The sequence below is a fragment of the Podarcis pityusensis genome (genome assembly GCF_964106645.2).
Source record: "Podarcis pityusensis genome assembly, chromosome: 9".
Taxonomy (NCBI): domain Eukaryota; kingdom Metazoa; phylum Chordata; class Lepidosauria; order Squamata; family Lacertidae; genus Podarcis; species Podarcis pityusensis.
In genome coordinates this window covers 12,786,099-12,801,050 of record NC_138034.1, presented here as the reverse complement: position 1 = coordinate 12,801,050, position 14,952 = coordinate 12,786,099, and the positions used below count along the sequence as shown (strand labels likewise).

The 14,952-nt window shown below is 43.5% G+C and overlaps 1 protein-coding gene across 2 annotated transcripts in view; it reads right to left on the bottom strand.

Annotated features, from left to right (window-relative positions):
- Nucleotides 1-14,952, bottom strand: part of LOC308484930 (uncharacterized protein) — a 183,609-nt gene that overhangs the window by 60,605 nt on the left and 108,052 nt on the right. The window contains exon 7 of one of the 2 annotated variants that reach the window (XR_013990176.1): nucleotides 2,698-2,802. The exons of the other annotated variant lie outside the window; for it this stretch is intronic. The gene's annotated coding sequence lies outside the window, so the exon portion shown is untranslated. Of the gene's footprint in view, nucleotides 1-2,697; nucleotides 2,803-14,952 lie in introns of those variants that run through there. 2 annotated transcript variants of the gene reach the window in all.

The following is a 14,952-nucleotide window of genomic DNA, read 5'->3' as shown; positions in this document are numbered from 1 at the left end:
AACTGCCTTTCATGCATATTTAAATACAAGTAATAATACACCCGGATTTTTCACTTGCATTAGCTTCTCTACATTCAGAATCAGACTTCATACTGACACAGAAAATAGATATAATAACCACTATAGCAAAACAAGTTATCTTTTTGTTAGTCCTCCCCCCTTTACAAAAAGTCTTGCAATTAAGCCTCAGAAGCAAATATTATATTATTTTGGACATGATATTAGTAAAAATAGCATGCAGTATTAATTCTGACATCATCTGTAGATTCAAGATTGCAAAAGGGTTTGTCTGAAACGCTCATCAATTAAATATACAGAGTTTAAAGCATCTTTCAAAGAGTCTATCAATTCAGATTCCCAGCCCCTCTCCAGACCATTCTTTTCTCCAGCACTTACTGCAAAATGCCCCTTGAGGGACATTAGATGTTGCACTAGAATATTAGCTGACAACCAGCCTGAAAAGTGGAGGACATGATTCTTGATCAGCAGAAAGGCCAATGATTTATTTCTTTTGATTAGACTGAAATCCCCATTTATCTTCAAGGACAAGGAAAGCAAATCAGAGGCTTCTGGGAAACGGAAGACTTAAAATCTTCAATAGTTGCAAATTGGGCGGCTCACCAATTGATCACTATATCAGTGCAGCACAAGATCTGTAGATAGATCCAGGTTAACCATTTTGCTGCCAAAATTCCTTGGAGCATCTTACTGTCCAGAGGCAGCTGCTGGGAATCGCAGGTGGGAATAAGGTTTGGCTTATGGACTTTTCCTACAGGCATCAGTTTGGCCATTGTGTGGTGACTTCCCGCCTCCCCACAGTGGAAATAAAGACACATGACACCAATGAATAAGGTTAATGGGCTAAAATTGGCCACAACTTTATTGGTTACAGGTAAGAGCGGTATTGGCTTAGGCATTGGTCCTATCAAACTATCTGGCTTCAGCCTGATTGCTTGAAGACCAGGAAGGGTTAACTCCAGCAAGGGGAGCCCTGCTGATGCACGTCAACTAGGTACTCCCCCGGGGTCACCGCTTGGGGGCGCGCTTTAGGCCCTGGCCTCCATAGGCTTCGGATGAGGCCCCGCCCCGCAGGATCCTTTAACAGACCACCCTTCAATATTTGGGGAGAGGTGATGGCGCTCCCCCCCAATACATCTAAATAACAATACCCCTACCAACGCCTAACCGCCAAGACCAAGAAGTTGTGACGATTTGCTACAAGGTAGGCGAAAAACCAAATGGCTGGTGCCAATTTGCCAAATGGGAAAAATTCCTACCAGGCCCCTTAACGGTGACCAACTGAGGTCCATAGCAAGGTCAGAAGGAAGCCTGAAAAGGAAAAAAGGGAGCGGGCGGGTGGGAAACACAAACAGCTGTGCCGGTCAAAGAGGGAGATCCCGGGGCCACGCTCGCCTTATGGGGTAAGCCGATTGGCTGGCTCGGGGGATGATGCAACCCGAGGATTCCCCTGATCATGCGGGGCTGGAAGCCAGCACCCACACTTGCGTTGGGGGCGTGAAGCCCGCAACACCACCTCCTCCTGATAGTCGGAAGTGGCTTTGTGAAAACGGAGTGCTGGACTAGATGTGTTTTGGACCTGATCCAGCTTGGACGTTCTTATGTTCATATAAAGAAATATGGCTTTCCTTCATCTCCAACTGTTAATCAATGCCAAAAATATTTTGGACCAATTTGAATACAATGACAAAAATTAAGCATGGAGTAATGGGTAATTTCACTTATTTTTAAGTTGATTTTGTCACCTACTCATCTTGAAAGATGTGCATTAGGTGTCAATATGCAGAATGTTTACCCTCTGAACACTTGGAATGAAGCAGACCAGAGACCCACTTTTGAGCACATGAAGGCATTTATACCATGAGCAATTATGAAGTGTCTCTAAAGCAGATTAACAGCCTTAACACTCATAATGCAGCTAGCATGGTCCAATCTGTTAGTGGATGACTGCAGCTCAGAAAGAAGAGGAAAAACCAGACTAAGATTATGATGAAGGTGAAAATGGGAAGATGAGGCCTTGTGTGAAGAAATATAATAAGGTAAGGGTAAAGATAAATGACCCCTGCCTGGATGGTTAAGTCCAGTCAAAGGTGACTATGGGGTTGCAGTGCTCATCTCTTTTTCAGGCCAAGGGAGCCGCTGTTTGTCCACAGACAGCTTTCTGGGTCATGTGGCCAGCATGACTAAACCGCTTCTGGCGCAACAGGACACTGTGATGGAAGCCAGAGTGCATGGAGACGCCGTTTACCTTCCTGCCCCAGCAATACCTATGTATCTGCTTGCACTGGCGTGCTTTCGAACTGCTAGGTTGGCAGGAGCTGGGACAGAGCAACAGGAGCTCACTCCGTCGCTCGGATTCGAACCGCCAACTTTTCCAATCGGCAAGCCCAAGAGGCTCAGTGGTTTAGACCACAGCACCATCCATATGCCGCATATATTATGTGTATGTAAAGAGAGTAATCAGAGTGGATCTATTATTTATTTATTCTTGGCTATGTATTTTACCAACAATTGATAGTAACCCACTCTGGGATTAACTTGCATAAGGATAGAAATGTTTTCACTAAATAAATATTACAAAAAGCAAATGGAAGAATTTAGCTTTTATTCCACCGTTCAGTTGGAACACATGAAAGAACACTGAGCTATTTCTGGGCAAGTAGAAGAGAGAGACTCAATCCCCAGTTCACCTTTTGTTAAAATTCTTGCAGCTTCAATGAAGCACCGTGAGGAAAAGTTGTATAATGATGCGCAGTGATCCTGCAGTTACCTTGCTTCTTTTGGCTGAGGATATAGGGAAATCATAAAGTGCATTTAAGTAAAACATAGTGAATGTTTGAAGCATTTTCAAGTCCAATAGTCCAAAATATGAGCTATATTCAACTGGTTGTCAGTAGGAAATTATGAGTCATCCAACAACGTTTGGGAAAAGGTGGAGATTTCCCAAAATGATCTGTGTGCCTTCAGGAAGCAGAATCCAATGATGCTCCCTTCATGGGCGAGACTGTGAATTGTTGGGAGTCACTTCTAACAACAACAACAACAACTATTATTTATATCCCACCGAACTCTGGGCAGCTTCCAACAGAATATTAAAATACAATAGACCATCAAACATTAAAAGCTTCCCTAAAGAGGGCTGCCTTAAGATATCTTCTAAAGTCTGATAATTGTTTTTCTCTTTGACATCTGCTGGGAGGGCGTTCCGCAGGGCAGGTGCCACTACCGAGAAGGCCCTTTGCCTGGTTCCCTGTAACTTGGCTTCTCGCAGCGAGGGAAAGTGCCAGAAGGCCGTCGGTGGTGGACTTCAGTGTCCAGGCAAAAATGATGGGGGTGGAGATGCTCCTTCAGGTATACTGGACTGAGGCCATTTAGGGCTTTAAAGGTCAGCACCAACACTTTGAATTATGCCTGGAAATGTACTGGGAGCCAATGTAGGTCTTTTAAGACCAGTGTTATGTACAGTGGTGCCTCGCAAGACGAAATTAATTCGTTCCACGAGTTTTTTCTTCTTGCGAGTTTTTCGTCTTGCGAAGCACGGTTTCCCATAGGAATGCATTGAAAATCAATTAATGCGTTCCTATGGAAACCGCCTTCAGACCAGGTCCGGGGACAGTCTGTCCCCGGACCTCTTCTGAAGGCAGGCTGGGGGGGAACGGCAAGCTCCGGGGACAGAGGTGAAGGGGCAGCGCTCCTTCGCCTCTTTCCTCGAACCTCTTCTGTAGGCAGGCGGGGGGAGAAGGGCTTTTCTTCCCACCGCCAGCCTTCAGAAGGCTGTTCTGAAGGCTGGCGGTAGGAAGAAAAGCCCTTCTCCCCCCACCGGACTTCAAAAGAGCTGCGGGAAGTCCGGAGGGGGTCCAAGGGATTCCCTCACTGCCGCCTGCGTTTAAAAGGACTCTGGGGAAAGCAGCGAAGCGCGCTGCTTTCCCCGAGCGCTTCTAAAGGTGGGCGGCGGTGAGGGAATCCCTTGGACCCCCACCGGACTTCCCGAAGCTCTTTTGAATTCCGGCGGGGGTCCTAGGGATTCCCTCCCAGCCGCCCGCGTTTAAAAGCACTCCGAGGAAAGCAGCAAAGCGCGGTGCTTTCCCCGAGCGCTTCTAAAGGTGGGCGGCGGTGAGGGAATCCCTTGGACCCCCGCCGGACTTCCCGAAGCTCTTTTGAAGTCCGGCGGGGGTCCTTGGGATTCCCTCCCAGCCGCCCGCGTTTAAAAGCACTCCGGGGAAAGCAGCAAAGCGCGGTGCTTTCCCCGAGCGCTTCTAAAGGTGGGCGGCGGTGAGGGAATCCCTTGGACCCCCGCCGGACTTCCCGAAGCTCTTTTGAAGTCCGGCGGGGGTCCAAGGGATTCCCTCCCAGCCGCCCACGTTTAAAAGCACTCCGGGGAAAGCAGCAAAGCGCGGTGCTTTCCCCGAGCGCTTCTAAAGGCGGGCGGTGGTGAGGGAATCCCTTGGACCCCCGCCGGACTTCAAAAGAGCATCGGGAAGTCTTTGCTCCCCCCCGCCTGCCTTCAAAAACCGTCTGGGATAGCGGAGAAACACGCTGCGCTTCTCCGCTGTCCCGGGAAGGCAGGCGGGGGGGAGCAAAGACTTTTGCCCCCCGCTGGCCTTCAGAAGAAGTCCAGGACCTCTTCTGAAGGCCGGCGGTGAGTGAAAGTCTTTGCTCCCGAAGGCCAGCATTTTAAAAGCGGTCTGTGATAGCGGGAAGCGCTTCCCTGCTATCGCGGACCGCTTTTAAAATGCTGGCGGTGGGGAGCAAAGCCTTTCGGCCCCCGCCGGCCTTCCTGGACCTCTTCTGAAGGCCGGAGGGGGGGCGAAAGGCTTTGCTCCCCACCGCCAGCATTTAAAAGAGGTCCCCGGAGATTTCCCTATGGGCTTTCTTCTTGCGAAGCAAGCCCATAGGGAAATTCGTCTTGCGAAGTGCCTCCAAAACGGAAAACCCTTTCGTCTTGCGGGTTTTCCGTCTTGCGAGGCATTCGTCTTGCGGGGCACCACTGTATTATGTGTTATACAGACCGTCAAACATTAAAAGCTTTGCTAAACAGGGCTGCCTTCAGATGTCTTCTAAAACTTATGTAATTCTTTATCTCCTTGACATCCGATGGGAGGGCATTCCACAGGGTGGGCGCGACTACCAAGAAGGCCCTCCGCCTGGTTCCCTGCAACCTCACTTCTCACAATGTAACTATATTTGTCAAAACCATTTTTGTAGATGAGTTTCATTAGATATATTTTTCTAAAATATCTTCATTATTAAGGGAGTCAAAAACACAGAGACTAAACCAGTTTGTTTGTTTTTTAAAAAATGTTCATAGCACTTGCTACAGGTCAATACAGAATGAGAACATTTCATGACCTCAGATTCATTCTGGGACATCAGTAATTAAACATGATTAACAGTTATTTTGGAAGACAAAAACCCTATTCAGGTACTTGGGTGAACATCTAGAACATATGGAACCACCCCATGACAGAGACAGCCAAGCTTCTGTAGTATATGCTCTGGTAATGCTCTGGTAACCTCTAGGTAAGATTACGCCAATGCATTATACATGGGGCTGCCTCTGAAGATGGTTCAGAAACTTCAGCTGGTGCAGAAATCAGCAGCCAGATAGCACAGTTGCACAAGACACCAATCCATGTCCAACGGTACTGGCTGCCAATTTCTTTCCAGGCATAAAATCAAAGTGCTGGTTTTGACCTATAAAGTCCTAAACAGCTTAGGACCACAATACCTCAAGGACTACCCCTCCACATATGAACCAATGAAGACCCTGCAATAATAATCCAAGACCTTTCTTTGTTAGCCCCATCTACAAGAGGTCCGGAAAGTGGCAATGCAAGAACAGGCCTTTACTGTGGTGGCCCCATTTGTGGAATGCTATCCCCAAGAAGGCTTGTCTTGTACCTTCATTGCAGATCTTTAGTCACCAGGCAAAATAATTTCTGCATAACCAGGCCTTTTAAAAGTGTTTGTGAGAAGGGGGTTATTGGTTTGTTTTTTGTCTTTTTTGTTATTTTATGGGATTTTTTTTTGTTCTCATTTTTATGTTGTGAACTGCCCTATGATGTTCAGATGAAGGGTGGTATACAAATTCAATAACTAATAAATAAAGAAATATAAAGAAATAAGACTTTTTTGGTCATCTGACACCACATGAAAAGGCAGAAAGAAATGGTAAAACAAAATCCCTATCATTTAACTTAAAATTTACCCTATTTACGGTAGAGACCTGAAATCAACCTTAACATTTTATTTTATTTTTTAGCAGTTTGTCTTCAAAATTATGGGATCCAATCTTGGTTTTATTAAGACCTCCCCCCCCCCCCCCGCTTTTCTCTAAAATGAAGGATAATGGAAAGAATAGAGTCAGAGTAATGTGAAGCAAACTTTTCAAAGAACTCGGGGGCAGCAAATGAAATACTTTAAAAATGCAATTCTAAGAAATAATCTGACTACTTTCCAGGAGAAATAGCAATTCGAATTACTTTTCTTAGCAATCTCGCCACTCCTGTCTTGATTGGAAGTCATACTATGGTTGTCATGGTAGCCCGCATGGGAACAGCTTTACTCTGCCAAGGAAAAGGTAATCAGTAATCAATTACCTTGAAGTAATCAGTATTACATACCTCTTAACGCATTATTTTTCAGATCCAGTAATCAGCAGTGCAATATAGTTGCTTCTTCAAACTACTTTGATAACCTTATCCACCGGGTTTATTCCTTTGTGTTTCTGCTAAGAAGCCTATCTGATTTCTGAAACAATTAGGTAGCTAAATAATCTAAGGCTGCGGTAGTCTTCTTTTGGCATGGATGTCCCATGTGACCCAGAGCACAGAAGATTGTGACTCTCAGACTGCAGCAAAGAGGCTCATGGATAGGGTTGCCTGGTCTCCTAGGCCAACGGCGCAATCTATACATGTCTATTCCAAAGTATATTCCATTAATTTCAACGGTGATACCCAGGAACTGGTACAGGATTGCAACCTCAAGCTCTGGGACTCAAGAGAGCTAATATCTGGCAGCTAACAATATTGGCTATTTTTTTAATTATTTCTTTACTTTTTACAAAGAAGTCTCAAAGTGACTTCCAAAAATATATATAAAATAAGAAGTGGCTTATGCAGATGTTTAAAATATTAAAAATGCCATAAAATAAATTTAAAAAATACAGACCACAGAAATGTCAAAAGTGTTAATCCACAAATACAATCCAAAGCCCTTCTCCATGTGCCTCCTCTGAAAAGAACTCTTTGGATGATATTTAGATTCCTATGAGGAGAAGCATTTAGATTCCTATGAGAATTATTCAGGGCTTCAGAAGTACCCTGAAGCTGGCCACCTGCTCCTCCTGGGAAGTGTAACCCAGAACAAGTTGAACAACACATGTCCCACACATGTCTGTGAATTAGGGACAGAGCTGGTAGGATGGAGCAAAATGTGATGGAGACAAGAGGTGTCCACATGTAGGTCAGGGGACAGAAGCTGACTGTGACTGGTGACTCGGAATGGAGTCTGATGAAGCTGAAGGTACAAAGAGATCCTGTCAGGGACTGGACATCGGAGGAGGAATGGTGGAGACCGCCTCCCTCTTCTCCTGAACCTCCCCGAGAAGAGGAGGACAGTATAGATTTAGAACAGTGGTTTGCAGAAGGTCATGGTTCAGAGGCTGCAGAGGGGAGAAGCTGGGAAATATTGGGAGAGGAGCAGGAGGAAGAAGAACAAGCACCAGAGGAGAGACAGCTGACAGACTCAGTGTCCTTGGAAAGTATTCCAAATCCAACCCGCTCCTAGGACCTGGCGTGCATTGAGGGCAGAAGAACAGAAAGCTCAGAGGCAGAAAGCACAGATCAGCCAATGCAGGAATGACATATAATAGGAGAGATGGAGAGGTTGGGACTTCACTCAGAGCAACACCATTGTCCAATAGGTGACATCCTATATCGCTCTCTGTGAATACTGAATAAAATACCTTGGTAAGAGCTTCTTGCTTTTCCAATTACAGGCAGCCTGCCATGAGGTAGGGGGTCAGATTTCCTGAAGTCTGACAGATCCTGAGCCAAGCAAAACACCTCAAAACAATTAGCCCTATCCCCTTGGTGCTGATCCCTCACCATCAGTCCTTCTCCTGGAGATCATAATGAAAGGTTGAACCCTGCAGCACAAAGCCAGGTTCTGCCCCCTGACCCCATATCATTCCTCCTGACACTCCAGTGTTTCACTGCTCTCCAATATAATAAACTATACACAAAACTACTTAATGACCAGGGGGCTGCATGCATACTGTTGTAGCATTATGTTAAATTCTGGATTAGGGTATCCTCCATGTTGGACTTCAGCTCCTATCATCCCTCATGCTTATAGGTGGATTGGTTGGAGTTTGGAGTTCTGCATCATCTAGAGGGTACCACAATGACTGAACCTGCTTTAGACCTAGTTTGTGACATACTTCCCAAAAATATTGGCCCTACTGACAGAAAGAAAAAGGATCTAGCTGGGGCAAAAATAATAACAACAATAAAATTTGAAGCCCCAACATGCTTTGAAATTCCTCCTAATATGGGAGAACCATACATTGAAAATGTTGTCTATAAGAATAAAAGAAAATTATTATAAATTAGTTTGGAGATGGTATTTAACGCCGGTCAGATTAAATCAAATAAACAAGGAATATTCGGTGTTATGATGGAGGGGATGCCAGGAAACAGGGAATTATGTTCACATTTGGTGGGGGTGTAAATATGTACAATTTTTTCTGGCAAAGGATGTTTAAGGAGATAATAGAAATCACTGGGTTAAAGCTGACCGAAAGTCCAGAGGTGGCATTATTATCAATTTGTGATGGGGCAGGTTCACAGGCTACGAAGGATGAATTATTATAGCTAGGAATTGGAAGGGGCAAGCAGACTCTAAAATGGAAGAATGGTATAAATAGGTGTGGGATATAGGTATTAATGATAAATTAACATGTGTCATTAAGGTAAGACATTAATGAAGGAGAAATGATTTTGAGGAGATAAGGTGTTTGTAGAATTTGTACTGTTAAAATGGAAAGAGGTCAAACCATCACAAGAGGTTTTGAAATTTTGGGAGGTTGGATGGTTACAATGGAATGGTCTTGGTGGTGGGGTGCACATTTTTATTCTTATTTATTTATGATTATTACTTTGTCAAAAAAGAAGTTCATCCAATAAAAAGAAATAAATTCCTCCTTAGAGTTATATTTGTGATTTAATAATCACATGAGTGCAGTTAGAGAAGCCACCTTAGATACTGAGTCAGAATTATCTTATCTGGCTGGTGATGGTTCTCCAAGACTACAGGAAGAGTGGTTTTTGCAGCCCAGTAACCTGAGGCTCTTTTAAGTGGTGAGTATAGGCTTTGAACGTGGGACTTCTCTGCACAGAGTATGTGCTTTACTGCTGAATGAAGAATATATCTTCCCTCCTAAATGTCAGCTGTGGCATTTTATGTGGCATTATGTGCTATAACGCTGGAAAGGGCTCACGTTTACTTTTAAACTTCTGAGAGCGGTTTAGTCTGGGCATCTTCCTGAGGGAAGATGTTTCTATACTGAAGTGATTAAAGTGCTTTCAGGCACACCAGACATTTGTCTGAATTATTCAAAGACTTTAGATGAACACTGTAAGAAGAACAGCTCTCACAGTCTTCCTGCATATCTGGAAAGACTACTTGTCCTGGCTACATCGAGAAGAGCTTCCTTCCCTTCCCTAATAGAAGGGATGAGTGTGTGTCTACCATTATGATTCTGTGGGTTGGCTCTCCCCTGTATTCCCCTCTGCCTGCCCTCTGGTTGACCCGGGAGAATTTCTAACACTAATATCAGAACTGTCACATGCTCAGCTCTCTAGAGTTTTCAGTAGTTTTCAGTTTTCCTTCCTTTTTTGCCTCTTCTTCTTTTGCCTTATGCATTGTGCAAAAATGCATATGTACACTGATGTACAACAGAGCCTCACTGTAAATTTTCAAAAAAACCCAGCACACATTTAAAGCACATGACTTCCCCCTGAACCTTGGGAATTGAAGTTTGTGAAGGATACTATAATTTGTAGCTCTGCGAGGGTGAAGTCAGCAAGCTAGTCAGACAAATACATCTGACCCAAGGAAGTGGTAAAATTATAGAGAGGGAGAAGCTGAACTCTCACTAAAAAGCAGCCTGGGCAGCTGTGGTGAAAGAAGCCGGTAGTGAGACTGCTTAGGCCAAGCATTCCAGATAGAGGCTATCAAAAGCTGAGGCAGGAACAGAGTCTGTTGAGCGTCACACAGCAGAGGCCATATTGAACTGGCAATGCCTACAGATACAACACAATGAAGTTGTAAAATTCTGATATGCTATGATACAGGTAGGGGATGCTATGATAGACAGACAGACAGACAGGACTTCCGGGTTAGCGCCTCCGGCAATGGCGGATTTCCTCTGATCGGGAGGAATCCGCTTCGTGAGAATTAGGGTCTGGACCGCCACGGCGAGGCGGAGACCCACCAAAAACCACAGGCGGGAGAAGCCTGTGGACGTGGGATTCGGCTGGCACCTTTTGCGCCTCCCCTACTCGCGGGGAAACCCGGTTTCGGGGATCCGGAGCGACGTGGGGTGAGTGGTGCGGTGCTTCGAATCGACTGCTCTTTTCACGGAGTGAAGCCGCATTGCTGTTGCCGGAGAGCGCTGACTTTTTCCTGTGGACAATTGGATTTTAAACAACTGCCCGTGAGTAGAACGGAAAATTGGACTATGAAATACATAATTTGGCACCGAAGCGGGAAGGTCTAAACAGGAAGTCTGCCTTCCGCTTTTGTAAATAGATTGAAGCAAAGACATGGCAAGCTAGAGTCTGGAAAGTCATTTGTAAAGGACTAAATTTCCATCAGTAAAAATTACCAAACCCCCCTTGGAAGCAGGAGAAGAGGGGGGAAATCTTAGACTGTTTAAACCTGCAGAAGAGAGAGTAAAGAAAGATAAATTTCCACCGTCTTGAACCTGGGAACGGGGTGTCAGAGACAGATGCTTTGGGGAAGTTCATTGACTGTGGATAAAACGTTTTTTGTCAGATAGTTAAAAAAGAGAAACATATCGATTCCAATGTTCCCTTTTGCACTTAAAAGGAACAAAATATCTGAAAAAGAAAGGAATTTTGTTGCTGGATCTGCTTCTAAAAAGACGGATACAAACAGAAATTGTTTCCTCTAGAGGGAGCTTGTGAAACTGTTGCTGGAGTCGATCTGGGGAATTCTACAGCTGTAGAGATTAAAGATTGTGAGAACCAGACACTGACCTTGAACAAGAATGTGCCCAGAAGAAGCTTTAGTGCTTGCTTTTTGCAAGACAAGAGCTTTACTGGAACAGCTACATGAGAAGATGGATTTGATGACTGTTGCAGTTGGCAATTTTGGACAAACAGTGAATACCTGTATAGAAACCACTCAGGAACCAACCCAGGAATGTGCTTTGACAGGGCAAGTTGTGAAGAAGATAAAGGAGGAGGTTGTTGCTGAACCTCAAGTAATAGAAATGGAGAGAGCTGCGGCCTTGCAGGAACATAAGTTGTTGTTTCTGACGACTGAACCTGGAGAAAGTCTGATTTGGAGAGATGGAGTACTGTTTGGTCTGGGGATGGGAAGTTGGATAGATCCCCCTATGCAGGGATGTTTTGACTTTTCGGATCTGGTTTTGGGCCAGGGGGAGTTTGGAGTTGTGGGGGCCCTTAACCTTGGAGGGACTTTGAAGCATGCCTTTAAATATCTTTTGGATTTCAGTGCTGACTATGGAGAATGGGCTGACTTGTCAAGAAGGGATAAAGATATTGTCAAGCTGGAGTCTCCCCGAGATCTACCCCTCAGTGAGAAAGGAAGGAAATTAAGAATAAGATCAGCAGAAGATAAAGTAAAGTGCAGGTATAAACATGAAGAAGACCTGCAGAAGGGACATGGAAAAGACTTAAGAGCCTCGGATAGAAGGTCACCAGGTTGATGGACTAGATGGAAGGGATAGAAAGGACTGATAAAACCCAAGATCAGGAAGAAGAGACGATGGATGAAGATTGGAAGAAAGTTTTAAAAATTCATTTAGAAAATCATTGTAAAATTGATGAGTATTAGAAAAATGTTGGAATGAAACTATTTGGCTTTAGTAGAAATGTTAAAAGGAATTATGTATAAATAAGCTTTAAGTTTTAAGCTTTAGGGCTTTCTATGGTAAGATAAGGTTAAAATAAATTAAGGTAATTTAATGACAGAATATAGTGAAAGATGGAAAGGATTTGCTGAGATAATTAATAACTAGAATACAAAAAAGGGAGGTGTGAGGAGGTCGATGAAACAAGTTAATGAAAGATAAAGATTTGGGAATATTGGATTTGTTTTTAAATTTTTTGTTTATTTTTGTTTTTGGTTTTGATGTATTGTGTGTTTTGTTTTTTGTTTTTTTTTTTGTTTTTTTTTTATTGACTTGTATTGTTTAATTTCTCTTTTTGTTTACCTTTTTTCCTTTCCCTTTTTTTTCTCTGTAATTTTAAATTCTCAATAAATATCATTTAAAAAAAAAAATGATAGACAGACAGACAGATGATAGGCAGATATGCCAGTAAAAATATGTATATGCATACGTGTGAGGGAGGTGGAGAATGTTAGGGAGAATGGTTCTAGTCTAGCTTGCTAACTGCCATGCTAGGCTCCCCCCCTCCTTTCAGGGTGTTTTGTTTTGTTTGATAATGTCAGTTGAAGCATCCTACATTATGAAGTGGCTGATTCATTCTACCACCACCTCAGGACTCTACTATCTCATTATTATACGTCATTATTCTGATATGTAGACTAGGCCAGATTCAATTAAAGGAAGGTGAAATTAATATGAGGGAACAAAGTGGGAGGGGTAATCACAACAGGGATGGGTGGTGCATAGCAAAGAATGCCTAGCATGAGTGCAAATACACCTATGGTGGGGGCTCTGAAAGTAGGACAAGCCCAGGCTCCAGTCCAGGGCTATTTTTCTAGAAAAAGTGGGGCCAAAACTCACCACGAATGCTTCCTTGTTCTCTTAGGATAGCAATGGTGCCCACCTGAGAGGTGCCAGAACTGAGTTTCAGTGAGTTCCAGCTGGGGGGGAAAGCCCTGAACCCAGCCCAGCAATTATAAAGCTAGGAGTTCAAGTTTATCTGTATCTGATTCACCCTACGTGTTACAATTTCCATACAGGAACTTGACTGGGGAAATAGCTTAATGTATGAAGCATAGTTGTCACAGTGGAGGACAGCTGAATAATCAATTTATTGAATTATGAAGTAGGTTTCAGCAGGTAACAGCTCCTATGTCAAAATGATAGACAAATTCTTAACCCTTGCCACATTCCTTGTTTCCCAAGATGTATTAGTGCATGCATTCTAAAGCTGTCTACTGTGTTTAACTATCTGCAAAGATGATCCATACAATGCATACTTAATGCAATATTCCCGATAGCAGTAAATTTCATTAAGCTGGGAGAAAAGGGGCTTTGGTCCCACTCCCAAGTACTTCCTTATCAATCCAGTCTTTGTCATTGCACTCTTTGTTCTTTCACATTATGTCATGTTAAATTGCAGGAAAGATTGGGGGCAATCGAAAAAAAAGAGTGACAGATAATGCAGTATAATGGCTTTTCAAAAGAGGTCTTGGTTCTTTATTGGTGATAGCCAACTGGTAATGATAATAATGAAAAGGAAATGAGCAAAAAGAAAGTTATTCAGGCACATTTTGACATGAGTGAGTGGCAAAGAACTATTCTGTCACTCAACATTTCATTCTGGTCACTGAAATATATTCTAGCTATTGTCTTTACAGTTGTTAGTCATTACTTCTTCATGTACATGATTAGGTGAAGATATTAAGTTAGTGGAATTAAGCAGCACATCATACATTAACAGTTAAAAGCCTTGTGAATAAAAAAAAGTTTTTTATCCGATTACTCCATTTTATATACCTTCCTCACTTGTCTGGGGAAGTCGTTGCATAAGTAAGACATTATGTAACACAGATCTCAGTAACTGGGCAGGTTCATGGGGAAGAAAATGGTATCTCAGATACATAAAGGTAAAGGTAAAGGGACCCCTGACCGTTAGGTCCAGTCATGGCCGACTCTGGGGTTGCGGCACTCATCTCGCTTTATTGGCCGAGGGAGCCGGCATACAGCTTCCGGGTCACGTGGCCAGCATGAGTAAGCCGCTTCTGGCAAACCAGAGCAGCACACAGAAACACCGTTTACCTTCCCGCTGGAGCGATACCTATTTATTTACTTGCACTTTGATGTGCTTTCGAACTGCTAGGTTGGCAGGAGCAGGGACCGAGCAATGGGGGCTCACCCCGTCGCGGGCATTTGAACCACCGGCCTTCTGATTGGCAAGTCCTAGGCAAGTCCACAGCGCCACCCACGTCCCCCCAGATACATAGGTCCATCCCAAACAGTTTAGAATTTTTAAATATTCTAAAAACAGAATAGTGGAGAAACTTCTCATCAGTAGTTTTGAGTTCAGAAACATATTAGAATTTTAAATACTGATATGCTCCAACGAGTCCAACCTCCTTTGATGCAGGATTCTCAACTAAATCATACTTGACAGATGACCATCCAACCTCTGCTTAAAAACCTCCAAGGAAGCTGAGTCCACAACTTCTCTAGGGAGACCATTTGTTGTTGAATATTCTCCACAGATAGGTTTACTTAACACCTTTTTATTGTCATTTTTAGTGCCAGAAAAAGACCTGAGTTATTTAGATGCAAATTTAATCTAATGGACTTTTTTATGCTGCGTTTTAAAATTTTGTGGCTGTTAGCTGTTGTCGTTTGTGTCTTTCTGTAAACCACCCCGGGAATATGACTGAAATGTGGTTTTAAAATACTTATAATAAATAAGATAGACAGCTACTTTCTTTCTCTGTTTTAAAGGGCAACCC